The sequence below is a fragment of the Rhamphochromis sp. 'chilingali' genome (genome assembly GCF_963969265.1).
Source record: "Rhamphochromis sp. 'chilingali' genome assembly, chromosome: 18".
Lineage (NCBI taxonomy): Eukaryota > Metazoa > Chordata > Actinopteri > Cichliformes > Cichlidae > Rhamphochromis > Rhamphochromis sp. 'chilingali'.
In genome coordinates, this window is record NC_137945.1 from 21,082,499 (window position 1) to 21,096,905 (window position 14,407).

Here is a 14,407-nt window from a genome sequence, read left to right on the forward strand (position 1 = left end):
TTACTGACATTGCATAATAATGACTTTTTGTCCATATATTTCATTTTAAATAAGCATTTTTACTTTTCTTCTATTCATTTAAAGTGTTATTTCAGGTTAGACAAATATTACAGCATGGTGGAAACACAAATTATGCTGTTGTAATGTAAAAACATAATTATGTGGAAACGCTATCATTCTGCTTTATTGCGACAACTGGAAAAAATACACAGCTCTACCAAATTGAGGCACACATTAACACTGACAGCCTACAACACACATCCTGCTGTAAAATCCGGGGGGAAAAAATAGGAAAAATGAAAAGCAAAATAACATGAGATTGTGTAGGTCATGCTCACCACTACCCCGTACAGAAATAGTGTGTCTGCGTATTTTTGCACGCCTTGCTAAAAAGTATGTGTGTGTGTATTTGCGTGTGCACGCCAAAACACAAACCAACACACACGTGCAGCTCTGCACTATTAGCAGATTAGCCTACCCATCTCTGAGAGTTCAGCCCCTTGTTTGATAATTCTGTGTATCTGCAGTGTTCTGCCAGTGGATTAAAGTGTGTGCATGTGTGCGAGTGTGTACGCATGTGTGTGTGTGTGTATGTGTATATATGTGTCGCCAGCACAAGCTAACACTAATCCTAGCCGAGCCCCAGCGCTCCCTTTCATCCAGCCATCATTTGTCTCCGGCTGGGCTGATGTCACTTTGTAATGAATTTTGAGCAGTCTGAGAGAGGCCAGATAACCAGGCATGCGCATGCACACATGGCACGAACACACACGCACACATATAAACACACACGCGCACACATATATATAAATATACACACAATATAGTGCCCTCCTCCATCTCAGGACTAGCACACACCAATGCAAAATCAAACAGAAACACTTGCAAACAGGCATCAAATCACACACACGCAGAGTATCACGTTCACGCAGACACACACAGAGGAAAAACCGTTACAAATTTCATGTCTTTTAAATGGGGGAAAGGGGGGTCTCGCTCTCAACACAAACCCCTCACTCTGCCAGAGAATGAAACCGGTGTGTGTCTGTGTGCATGGGTGAGTGTGTATAAAAGAGCTGAGCTCATCAATCCTGTACTGCCTTAATAACCATATTTTATAACACACACACACACAGCACACGCAGGCACACTCACACACATATTCACAGAAATCAGGCAAAGGGTGCATTGAGGTCAGCTTGCATTTGCATACAATCACTTTGGCCATTGTACGATGAGCAAAAGAGGTCTGCAACCCCACCACCACCACACACACACACCCCTTTGGAAACATGATATGATTAACCCTTTCAAATACCATGTGGTGTGAGTACACACACACATGCAAAAAAGCACATACAGACACACAGACTAAGCGCTGGCGCCATTGCTTTAAGCGGCAACACATTAAGTGGACATTATATACAGCATGAAATTTTCATGGCAGATGCTGGCATGTGATTGAGGAGGAAAATTGCAGTTGTGTTTGTGTGTGTGTGCCTGTATTCATGAACACTGTTATATTTTTGCATTTGCACACGTGGCTGCTGTACACGCTGTGTACACACAGTCTGTGTGTTTGTGTGTGTGTATGAAAGACTGGGACTGCACTCTGCTCCTGATGTTTTATTAATACATCGGTGACAACGGAGATGAAATATCTCCTGTCAGCCAAGAGAGGCCGGGCTGCAGAAATTGCAATTTTCACTGCTGGTGCTGCAGCGTCCATCTTTGTATTTTAATTCACCTCACCTTCATACGGAGGGGGGAGAGGACGCACACTGTGTATCCATGTGTGCGCGTGTGTGCTGGTGTAAATGCTGCACGTGTGTGGCGGGTACCAAAGTCCTTCATCACTGGTTTATCTTTTCTCTATGCTTGACTTTTGTTCAAAGCCAAGGAAAAGCAAACGGTACAAATCGAACAGCATGTTTCACATAAGCATGCGGTGGGACGGGTGGAGGGGTAAGGGTCAAAACAGAAATACTGAGAAAAAAAACACGCGTTAGTAGATCTTATATACTGCAAGGTCAAGTTAGTGTGTCAAAATAATAAAAACGTTTATAAAGTAGAAGGAAAAAAGTGATTTGTTACATATCATTTATTCAATTAATTTAAAAAGATGGTCATAAAAGTTTAATAGCAATTATTTTTATTTGATATTATCCCTATAATGCACTACGGGACCATATCATTTATCCCATAAATAAATTTGCCATCTGTGATGATAAATAAAAATGTGTGAATTACAGCTAGTTCGTTACCATTACATGACAACTGTGTTTTTTTTTACTTCTGAATATGATCTTCATAATGACTTATTGCACATTTTTGTATTCGCCCATTAAGCTGGTCAAACTGCAAATTAATCAAGTCATTCTTCTAACAGATGACAGCAAGCAGAGGAGGAAATAAGCAGAGGTGTGGACTCGAGTCACATGACTTGGACTCGAGTCAGACTCGAGTCATTAATTTTATGACTTTAGACTTGACTTGAAAAAATGTTCTAAGACTTGTGACTTGACTTGGACTTTTACACCAATGACTTGGGACTTGAATTGGACTTGAACCGGTTTACTTGAAAAGACTTGATATTTTACCCCAAATACAAAATTTAACATGCATATTATATAGAGATTGAAAATGTGACGTCATTCACGGGTAGAACCGCAAAGGATTCTGGGAACTCGTGGCAAGCGGTACTAGCGCACGCAGGCTTTCAATTAAAATCAGTTATACAGCGATAAAAAGAAACACAAAAATGTCAAGAAGCTGTTGTATTATTAACTGCAATAGCCGGTCGCATGACAGCCACGGGAAGCCGACGGGTAAAGAGATCGGTTGTTATCGGATTACCTCGTTGAAGAGAAATTGTTCGAGCCATGTTTCCGAAGTAACAAAGAGGCGACGGGTGGCCTGGATTGCAGCCATTCAAAGGTCAAATATAACGTCCCAGAACCCTCCAGCTCACAGGTTAGTCTGCTCCAAGCATTTACACAAAGGTCAGTGTTTTTTAGTAGTTAATACGTCACTTTCATAACATAACTGGTGATATAGGTTACAAGCAAGTCTGGCGCTGAACAGAAATTGTGGCGCTATGCTCCTTTGTTTATTGTGCATAAATAGTGAATTGTCCTGACACAATATTGCGTTTCGCTTCTGTTATTATGGTACATTGACAAAAACATATACTTTTATTCACAGGATAAAACAGGTTTTTTGTATCACTAATTGCCCAGTACGATTACAGCATACAGTATTATTGTCACTGCTACATTTCTGTGATGGGTACCAGAAATTATTTCCACTACTAATTAATTACCGTTGAGCTCAAAGGTCCTATTAATAAACGGTTAAGGAATGTGTATTTATGACGACGATTTGTGAGACTGGTAAACTTATGATACGTACGATGGTCTTTACTTTCTACACGGTGCATTTCAAGGTCCTGCACCCATCCGTCGGTAAACTGTACCTGGGCTTGTTGCAGTGACCTGAAGTTACTAAACTTCACGAGTGTATGCACTCACTCCAAGAACCGTATGATTATAAATATGCATATAAATATGCTACAATGAGATAGCTGACTTCATCTAACTAGCAAATGTTGTCCAGGCTACGTTGGTGATACAGTTTTTTTAATGTGTATGATATTTTTGTCATGCGATTTTAAAGCCGGTCCTACAACCGCATCCAAGAATAACATGCAGCGTATCTCAGAACTGTCGGTGAAAATTATTCTTGGAGCTAGGTTTAATTGAGCTGCATTTTAAAGAGGTGCAATTTCACAATTTGTGTATATTTTCTAAGTTCACTATTTTGTCATGTGTTGAGAAAAACACAGATTTTAAAATTACATGGTCTAATATTTACATTTAGCATAACTGCAACATTATTTTTTCGTTGTTTTTTTTTTTTTAAAGACTCGAAAGGACTTGAAATTCAAAGTTTCAGACTTGTGACTTGACTCGGACTTTTACACCAGTGACTTGAGACTCGACTCTGACTTGCCTGACATTACTTGAGACTTGACTTGAGACTTGAGGATAAAGACTTGAGACTTACTTGAGACTTGCAAAACAATGACTTGGTCCCACCTCTGGAAATAAGTCAAGTGAAAGTGGTCTGAACTGCAGTGTGTGATCTTAACAATATCAAACCAGGGTCTTAACAAACCTCTAGGGGGCAGTCTACCTGTAGCCAGACAAAACACAGGAGAAACGTGAGACAATGAACAGAAAGACTGAAGGAGAGGAAGGAAGAGGGTGAAGAGTGGGTGAAGAAAGAGAAAAAAGAGAACAGGAGGGGGTGATCATCTGGGCCTCATCAGTGCTTTTTTCTCCTTTCCCCTTCTAGTCAGTTATATCTGTGGTGTGTGTGCGCGCGCATGCATGTGTGTGTTCGTGCGTGTGTGCATATGGGGAATGTGTTTCCACACTGAGGACATTCCCAGACGAGCTCTCTCAATACATCAGCACAGCGTCTGCCCTCTGACTGACCCTGACATTCACACACCACACGGGTGTGTACGTGAGCGCGTGAATGACTGTGCATGTTACATCGTGTTAGCGTGGATGTGTACCATTGATCACGCGAGTGAGACAGTGACTGCATATGTTTGCATGTGAAATGTCATGTGCAAGTATGTGTGTGTAAAGTGTGTGTGTTAAAGAGAGACAGAGCATTCTGCAGCGGGGGGACTCTTAACCATCAACTTAATCGCTACCAGAGGACACACAGAGCAAAAACTTTCGCAGTCACCTTCCACTGCCTCTGTGCATGCACACGCGCGCGTGCACACACACACAAAGTGGGCCAGACTGTGGAGGGTGTGTGATTTTGGCAGCCTGGTGGGATTCTCTTTGATGTGGGTCAGTCGGAACATTAAAGCCGGCCGGTGAGCTCGAGCTAACCACAAACCCTGGCTTCGATTACGCTGCAACCAACACAAGCCTATATTTAACTGTTAAAAAGGAAGAATAATTAAGTGTCTTATGATCAGAGATTCAACCTATCAATTTGATTTGAGATTTTATCAGTTAGTAGCCAGTGTAACCAGTTAGATTCCTACCCATAAATGTCTGTTTTGTTTATCCAATAAATAGTATCTGAAATTTGGCATCCGTAGTAGAAATAAAAAAAAACCAAACAAAACATGCTCATATTTTTTCAAAGCAGAGCAAAAAACAAACAGATAGAAAAGCAAGTTTTAAACAGACGGACGCAGGAGGATAGAGTGGAGGAGAAAGAGATGTCTGAAAGAAAAAAATAGAGGACTAGACATATGGGAGATGGAGGCAATGAAGAATATATTGAAAGTGTGAGTGCAGTGTGTTTGTGTGCATGTGTATGTGTGTGTGTATGTGTGTGCCCTCTAGCTGTATAATGACCTGCTCTGAGACCACTCACTCCCCCTCCTGTCTCCCCCTAAGGGCCCATAACCGCCATGCCGGGTCATTATGTGCCCGGTGGAGGACTCGGTTGTACAGCACACAACAGTCGAGCAATGCCACGCCAGGAAACTGGACACGGAGACTCCAAAATGGCTGAATTCATTAGCTGGGTTGAGCTGCCTCTAATTTGCTTCCTTAGGGCTAGGACGGTGCTCATTAAAGGGGTAAAGGAGTAAAAAAAAAGTCTTGTTTTGCATTTTGTTTATCTTAAATCATGGATAACATAAAATTGGAGCATCAACTGAAAGTGTAATTGCTGCCAAAGAAAATATACGATATATAAGAACTGCTAAAATAACAAGACAAAGAATCTGTTATTGTGTAGCTTGGACTGCGTATAGCAGAGCATTTTCAGAGTGTTAAGTCTGTCTAATAATGCAGGCCTGATACTGGGTCCATTTTATCTGTGCTAATAATGAAGCCTTAATGTTTTTGTGCAACACATTTGACTCCCGTGTCTCCTCAACTTAGGCATGATGTTGATGCTGATTTCTTCTTACAACTCTGGTCACGTCCCCTGTGAGACCATGTGTGCGTATGTGAGCAACAGGGGGCCCTGTGATGTCACATTCCTGCGCCGCGCGCGTGGCTCTAGTTTGGCCTCTAGGTTTTAGGGGGAAAGCTTTGAAACATTACACCATCCCACACAGTCACAGCCACGCACACACACACACACACACGTATACACACCGAAGCACACACACACATAGTCAAGGGCCAGTGGTAATACTGCCAGAGTAATAACCTTACAGACTTACTGATCCCCCCCCTCCCATTCTCTCACCCTCAAATCTTTATTTACCCTACTCTCCCTCTTTATCCCCCCTTTCTCCCTCGTTCTCCCTGTACCTTTCCCCCCGAATTTCAGCGCGTTTAACAAGCATTTAGATCTTAACCAGATGTTGTTAATGTAGCATGTCTAAAATACTAAACATCAACCCAGCAGAGAGGGTCTACAGCTCCTGCACAGGGCCTGGGAATAACTCACTCACTCACACACACACACACACACACACACACACACACACACACACACACACACACCCGCACACACACCCGCACACACACACACCCGCACACGCTTTCCCTCTCTCCCCCTCACACACACACCTAACCATGAATATCTCTGCGTATAACACACATTTACTCCTACGCAGCTTTCAATGCATTTCATGCACATAAGTCCACAGCCCACATGCTAACATGTAAACACACCAGCACAAGCAAACACACATGTTTCCATCCACACTCTCAAATCCACCCACACTGAGCCATTTATTGTTAAAAACACGCAAACTTATTACACCAGCAAGAAAAAAAAGATTTTTATATTTATATTTTTATATTATATATATATATATATATATATATATATATATATATATATATATATATATATATATATATATATATATCGAAAATAATGCATAAAACCATCTGCTTTCAGAGCCACCATAAAACAAGACTGTAATCCTGGATGAATATATATATATATATAGTTTCAGGTCGACTCTGAAAGCCAGACAATAGGATTGTCACATTTAATTCGCTCCTGGTGTGAATGTCAATAAGTTGAACTGACAGAATAAGCTGAAAAAAATGACTTTTTGTGTAAAAAATGCTTGTATCAGCAGCTCCAAATTTGCTTTGTTGTTGTCAATTACGACTTCCTGAGACTCTTCATTGTATTTTCTTTCGCTCAAATTGCTCGCTCTGCTGTCTTGCAGGCGACTAACAAAACACCTATTACCCTTTTGGAAAAAAAAAGAGGGGGGAGAAAAAAAAATCATATGAATAAACATAGCCAAGATTAAAGGCTTGCATGTCTTGCTTGCTGCGCAGACAGAAACTGTTGTTTCGTGTTAAGAAGGGTTTCATTTTCAGTGCTGTGGGCACTGGGTGGATGGGTTTGTGTGTGTCTGTGTGTGTGTGTGTGTGTGTGTGTGTGTGTGTGTGTGTGTGTGTGTGTGTGTGTGTGTGTGTGTGTGTGGAGGGTGGTGTTAATGATTCTTTAATGGCAAATACAAAAAGGGTTTTCACAGGACAAAAATATGACTTCAAAAGTTTCACTGGTGGATAAAAAAAAAGTTGCCCCAACACCTGGCCTTATACAATAGGCTAACACACCTACTGTACACCTCCACACGTGCACACACACACACCTGCATCTTACACAACAGCCATATTGCATTTCGGCTTTTTGAATCACCTTAGGCTGAGTAGGTGAACTGAGGAGGCGGCACGGCATGCTTACTGAGGGATTTAAGAATAATTTGAAAAGAAGATTCCTCTCCTCTGTTTCATCTCCTCCCATCTCTTTCTCTATTCTCTGTTTCTTCCCGGTCTTTTATGATTCCTCGGGCCAATATTTATCTAGCCCCTGATTATAAACATCTGGCCAATAGGGCAGTCTGCGCAGCGGCAGCTGAGATGCGCACACATGCACGCACTTGGAGAGTCTCACACACATAGTGGAAATATCACACACACCTGCCAACATGAACCTGTCAGGTCCAGACCGGAGGACGGTGGGAGGGAGAAAAAGAGAGAGCAAGAGAGAGAGAACTAGGAGCTGAGGGTTAATGGCCTTCCCATCTCTGTGATAAGAATTCATTCTGTTCTATTACCAGCACTTATCTACAGAGCCTGCTGTCTTTCTCCTCTCCCTCAAACACACACACACACACACGCACAAAACAAGGGTCCGAGATCGATAGATGAACCTAATGAAGAAAGCAGCTGTTTCTCGGCATACCTGCTCAACTCTATCAGGCCAACAAGATCTCCCTGTCTCATTCATCTGTCTAGCTATCCATCCATTTATCTATCTATCTGTCCATCTATTTTTCTATCTTTTCACACAGCTATCCGTCCATATACCTATCCCATCTGTTCCTGTGCGCCACCATTTACCCGTTATCTCTCCATCCATCACTACACTGGTAAACAAAGATACGAGCAGGATAGATATAGTTTTCAACTGACCAGACCGGTCCTTGTCATGTATTCAAGGTTCATTTATTTTCCGAGAACTAATACGAGGCCTGAAAACAGGGAATCTAATAAAATGGCTGCCATGGTTTAAGAGAATGGCTGCGTGTGTGTGTGTGTCTATGCTTAAAATAGGCCTGTGACGGGCAGTGGCCAAATGGATAATGCTTAAACAGATCTTTATCCTATTGGGCTACTGTCCCGTTTTTAGCTGCATAAAACCATCTGCTTTCAGAGCCACCAAAAAACAAGACTGTAATCCTAGATGAAAAACAAAGGGAAGATTTGAGTAGACAGAAAGGACAGATAAACGAAATGTTTAAAAATGTGTATTTTACACATATAAAGATGACAAAAAAAAACCTAACCGTGTTTCCAGTCACTTTATTAATTTCAAATGGTTTTCGGTAACTGTATTTGTTGCCGATGCGGACTTCAGTCGAGCACCATGTAGCTTCCATTAGCGCTTAACCGTTTTTATATGTGACACGTCTTTTGTCATAGAGGCATGCGCAGAACAAAAAATGTGTTCATCATCAGGGCCTCTAATGTGTTAAGGTCAGAGAGGATGGCAGAACTCATAAGAAGCAACAGAAGAAGGGAAAAAAATATCTTCAAGCCAAAATATTCATTAGGTTGCTCAGATTCATCTCCAAAATGACTACATGGAACCTGTAACACATAGTCACACATGTTCACACGCAACACACACACACACATGCATAGACCTGGGCCTGGAGATGGTATTGTACTGCCCTGGAGATGGTATTCGCAGACAGTTACAAATAAGGAGTGTTGGCTTTCCTCTGACTTTCTCAAAAACATGCAAAAAATGTCCATTTCATTACTGGCTAAACAATGTCATATGGGCCCCCACTGGCCCTAATAGAAGCAGACAAAGACAGAGCAGCACACATATGCTTCGAATAAATCAGATTACTGAAGGAGAGTGGGGAGAAAAAGAGCGAGAGAAAGAGGGAAAGAAAGAGAGACACCGCCAGACACTTAGAGGATTGATAATATTCCCTTTTCTTACTACTTCCACCCCTCCCTTCCTCCTCCTCCCTCCCCTCCTTCACTTTCTAAACTCCCCCAACCACCACCCCCCTCCCCCCAAGCAGGATCTGTTTTAGATTTGAGCCAGTACTAGAGCCATATCTCTACCTTATCTCTGCTAGCCGTCAGAAAACAGAAAGCACTATGTTTCCATGCATTAGACTCCCGGCCCCTGACACGCCACTTGAAAATCTCACAGCCCTTCAAAATGGCTGAGCAGGAAAATAAAACAGCAAAGATATCATTTAATCAAATGAAATGCAGGTTACTGGGGTGCATTGATATCATTTCTGGAGTGTGCTCTGATACAGTGTCATATCAAAGAAAATGTCAGCCGTGAAAATTATGGAAATGCGTTTTTGGCATCGTGACAACAAATGTCACCCAAAATCTCCCAAAATGAGATCACTGTTTGAGTGCTATAAAGTATCATTAGCTCTTCTTTTCTTTTTCTTTCTTTTTTTTTTGGGGGGGGGGGGGGGGGGGGGGGAATCCATCACAATTTAAGGGTCTGTGACATTTTCACCCCCTGACCACCTCTGGGTATCAAACCCCATCAAGACATCCTGTTGTGTTTTTGGCTCCAATTACGCCGAAACACTTCTCGAATGACTGTAAAGGGAAATATTGATTCCCCTTAAAATTGTAACAAAAACAGAAGGGAAAAAAAAATCACAGACAGGGTGTGGAATATATTAACAATATGAAGAAAAAGGAAAAATCAATATTCAAATGACTTCTTTTATTGATTTATAATTAAGTCTTAATTGCGGCAAAGGCTTGGACTTTCAAATTGCCTTGTGACAATAGCTGAGAAAGAAGATGGGGGAACATTATTGATACACGTTAACAGTAGTGATCGCCCAGACATTGATTCTTCCATTTTGTGGTGCCTTTGGCATGCACGTGCAATCTAAATTGCCGTGCACACACATACACACGTGCATATATAGACACATATATACACCTCTTTGGATAAACGCAACCCCACACCTAAGTGAACTTACACAGCATAATTAACCTTCATCCGGGAAAAGTCAGGACTGTCTTATCTGCAAACTTGACTGTGTATATGTGTGTGTGTGTGTGTGTGTCAGGGGAGTGTGCGCTTCAGCGTGAGTGTGTATCTGTCGTAATTACACCATTAGGTGTGGAACTGATTGACTTCAGATGGGGTTGTTAGAGGTATTATTCTGGACAAAATAAGTGAGTGAAAAGAATGTGTGTGTGAGAAGTGTGCGCTTATTTAAGCTTATATACAGATTTTTAAATTAAGTATTTACCTGATCCAAACGCGCGCGTGTGTGTGTGTGTGTGATCGCTTCATGTGCCTGAAGCCCATGTGGCCATGTAAAAGTGAGTTTATGCTCATATCTGTGTGTGTGCGCGCGTGTGTCCCCGCGGGCCTAATCAGGTATCAGATACCTTTTGTTTTGGGAGCTCATTGATGGATGAAATCTTTATCTGTGCTATTGATCAGGAGGGTGCAGGTCCTAAACTGTCTGTCTAGCTGCCTGCCTGCTCCAGCTCTAACAAGATTGCCAGGGCCGAGTATATCAGTTAACATTTAATCAATGGCAGCTTAAGACACTGGGGCTAAGGGAAAGAAGCCCACTGCTTCAGCCCCTGCCCCAAACCATTACTCTGGATTGAAGCTGAAAATACATGTGCATGTGTGTACGCGTGTATGTGTGTGTGTGGGTGCTCCAAATGATTACAAGGGATTGGGTATGGTTGATCACAGGTCTTCGGGGGACAGAGGTGTGTGTGTATACGCGTGTGTTTGTGCTGTGTGTTTACAGGCATGCGAGTGCTGGCTTGTCAATACATGTTAATATGTCAAAAACGCCGGAGGGCGCTGCTTGTGCCGCTCAGAAGAAAATAAGAAACTGAATGAAGTGGCTGATGTATAAGAAAAATTTCCATTCAAATCAAGTGAAGGCTTTCAAATTGAACACTCCTGTGCAAAAACACACACACACACACACACACGCACTACAGCAGAATGATATGACATATCAGGCAATGCATGATTTTTTTTTTCTGCCTGGCTTGCAAAAAGCCCCCTGATGGTAAAATGCAAAAGAGGGGAGTCAGCAAAAAACAGAAATATGATCAGTTAGACTTTTTTTTTTCCTTTGCTTTTTACATTTTTTTTTACCATCAGCTCATCTTGCAGTAAATGAAACCCCATCAGATCTAAGAAGCAGATCCTTCGCCGCCTATCTTCAGCTTTTTCTTTCGTTTTCGCGTGCATGATATCGCCATCCATCAGATCTCATTTTGTGAGAATTAAACATGCACTTACAGTGTTTGCCTATGCACCGTATCCGGGTGTAAAGTCCAGAATAAGTACAACGATGCGTGTGTGTGTGTGTGTGTGTATGGGGGGGGGGGTTTGCTTTGACGGGGGAAGCCCCCTCTCTCGTCCCTGTCTTTCGTCCAAAGCCTAGGAGATTCCCACCACCAAAAATCAATGTGTGTGAGAGCATATGTGCGCCTGTGTGTGTGTCAAGGTTTTGTAAGACAAATCTCTCCAGCATGCGCCGCTTTAGTGTTATTGAACCAGGCTTCGATCACTCGGCCACTGTGAATAATGCAAGGCAGGCTACTGCTCACTTACAGCACAGGATGCTCGTGCTGGTGTGTGTTGAGTGTGCGCGCGCGTGTGACAGGACGGTCCTTTTTCCTTCTTGCAAATGCAACAGGGCAGTTCTTCGACGTTCCTCCGCTTGGCCCTCTTAATCTCGTGTCAGATACAGGAACTCCCACATTGATACTGGTCTTTTTGAGTGTGTGTGTGTGTGTGTGTGCGCGCGAGTGCGTACGCTGGAGGCTTCTTCAGTAGACGGGAAGAGCTTAACTCGAGCAGACAGCTCAGGCCTGCACTTTGACACACCCTGACTCATTACATACAGCCCGCACACAGTGGAATATTGTCATTAAAAAAGACAATTAGATATGAAGTCAAGGGAGCATCACTTACACACATGGAAGCGCAGCGCAGGAAATATAGGTGAACACACTCGCCTTCATATCCCCAGGTATACGAAGCAGAGATATTAATAATCATGATGTTGCAGAGTAATTAAAATGATTCCAAATGATGAGTGTGTGTCTGTGTGTTTTGAGTGTGTGCTTGTCTGTTAATTAAGCTGAATGATTTGATATGACGTAAACCGCACTGCTTTAATGGTGTCCTATACTTGATGTGGCTTGAGGGGACAACAGTTGATGGGGCTATAGGGAGAGACAGCATGAAACACACACGCACAACAGATACAGCTGCTCATTGGCCCTGCCTAAGAGGAGCATCCCTTTTTCGACATAATTATCTGTGTCATCACTTATGAGGCAATTAAACAAACATCAGTTCCTATTTCCTCTCCCTCTGTCTCTCCTCTCTTCTTATTCTGGATCTCCTCGCCCTGCCGCCATCTGTGCTCCTATCCCTGGTCCTCCAGTCTATATAGTTAATCCTCTCCTCCTCTCCTCTCCTCTCCTCTCCTCTCCTCTCGCACATCGTCCTCCCCTCCTGTGTGACTCCAGACAAGGTTTCAATTTCAGCATGCTGATTGTCTCATTGCCGACTCTATGCATGTCTAACACTTACTGGCTCTCTAGGGATGGGCAATACACACCATAGAATGCCTATTACACTCCCACGCATTTCTGGGGAACGTGTGCCCATGTTTGTGTGTGTGTCTGTGCAAGGGGTGATGAGGGTGTAAAATGCCTATTACGCTGAGAGTCTGGTCTCTCTTACACTGGAGAGAATTCTCTGGCGCCTAAAGAGCAGAAAATTGCAACGCTCCTCTTCCTCACTCCCCATTAACCTGCTTTTGAAACAAAGGTCTGGCCAAGGTGTGTGTGTGTATATGTGTGTATCCCTGCCCATTAGACTTATGCACCAAGGTGAAACACCTTTTGCATCTAACCAAGCAGAAACAAAAGCATTTTTTTATGTCTATAGCTTTTTAGATTTTCAGTTTTATTCAACTGCCTTGTACAGGCTACTTCTTATATACTATAATTTTACACAGTAGAGAAAAACTTCTCTTCAGCCTCCTCTTGTCTCTCTTCAATCACTTGCATTTTGTGAAATGTATATTTTTTTTGCCCTTAAATGAACTTGTCACTCACTCCTTCCCTCCTTCTTTCGATCCTTTATAAAAGAAAAGGATGGCAAGAGGAGATGGCATCTCTTGAAGAGCCTCGAGATGACTAAAGCAGCGGGCATATTTGTCTAATTTGCACAAAGACATCCACATCAAAGCACAAATCAAGAACCATGCTCATTCAATGGATTTTTATCAGTCTATCCATTTCTTGTTCTTTTTTTTTCCCCAGCACCCTCTTTTCTCTGTCACATTCCTCTTTCTCTCTCTATTTTCAGAATGTTATTAGGACATGATAAAAGCAAAAGGGATGTCATGACACAGGACCCCCTGTTAGCATTAGGAGGTGGGAGAGGAAACGAACGGGAGAGAGAAAGAGGGGGGGTGGGGGGGGGGGGGTGAGAGAAAAAAAAAGATGAAAGAGATTTGTCTGGAAATGATTGCTCACAAGGCATTGATTCTCTGCTTTAATCTCACACAGTGTGCTCAAATTTCCTATTAGGGAGATGAAGAAAAGAAGCAAGAGGGAGATGGGTCTTATTCACATAGGTAGGGAGGTGAAACTTGGCATGTCTCTCGGAGCTTCTTTGGGCAGACAGAACATACGTTTCCCTTTTTCTGAAAAAAATCAAAGTAATGTCCAGATTAGCCCCATTGTTATTTTATTTATTTGTTTCTTTTCTTTTAAATGTAACGCCTTGCTTTTGGACCATTAGTATGCTGTAGGTAAGCAGTTGAGACAAAAAAATACTGTTACTGCTACTGTAATGCTGCACAGTCGAATAGAAA

General features: G+C 42.4%; 1 protein-coding gene across 1 annotated transcript in view; it reads right to left on the reverse strand.

The window, feature by feature from the left end:
* The window catches only part of zfhx4 (zinc finger homeobox 4), an 81,509-nt gene that overhangs the window by 19,347 nt on the left and 47,755 nt on the right, over positions 1-14,407 (reverse strand). The window lies entirely within an intron of this gene.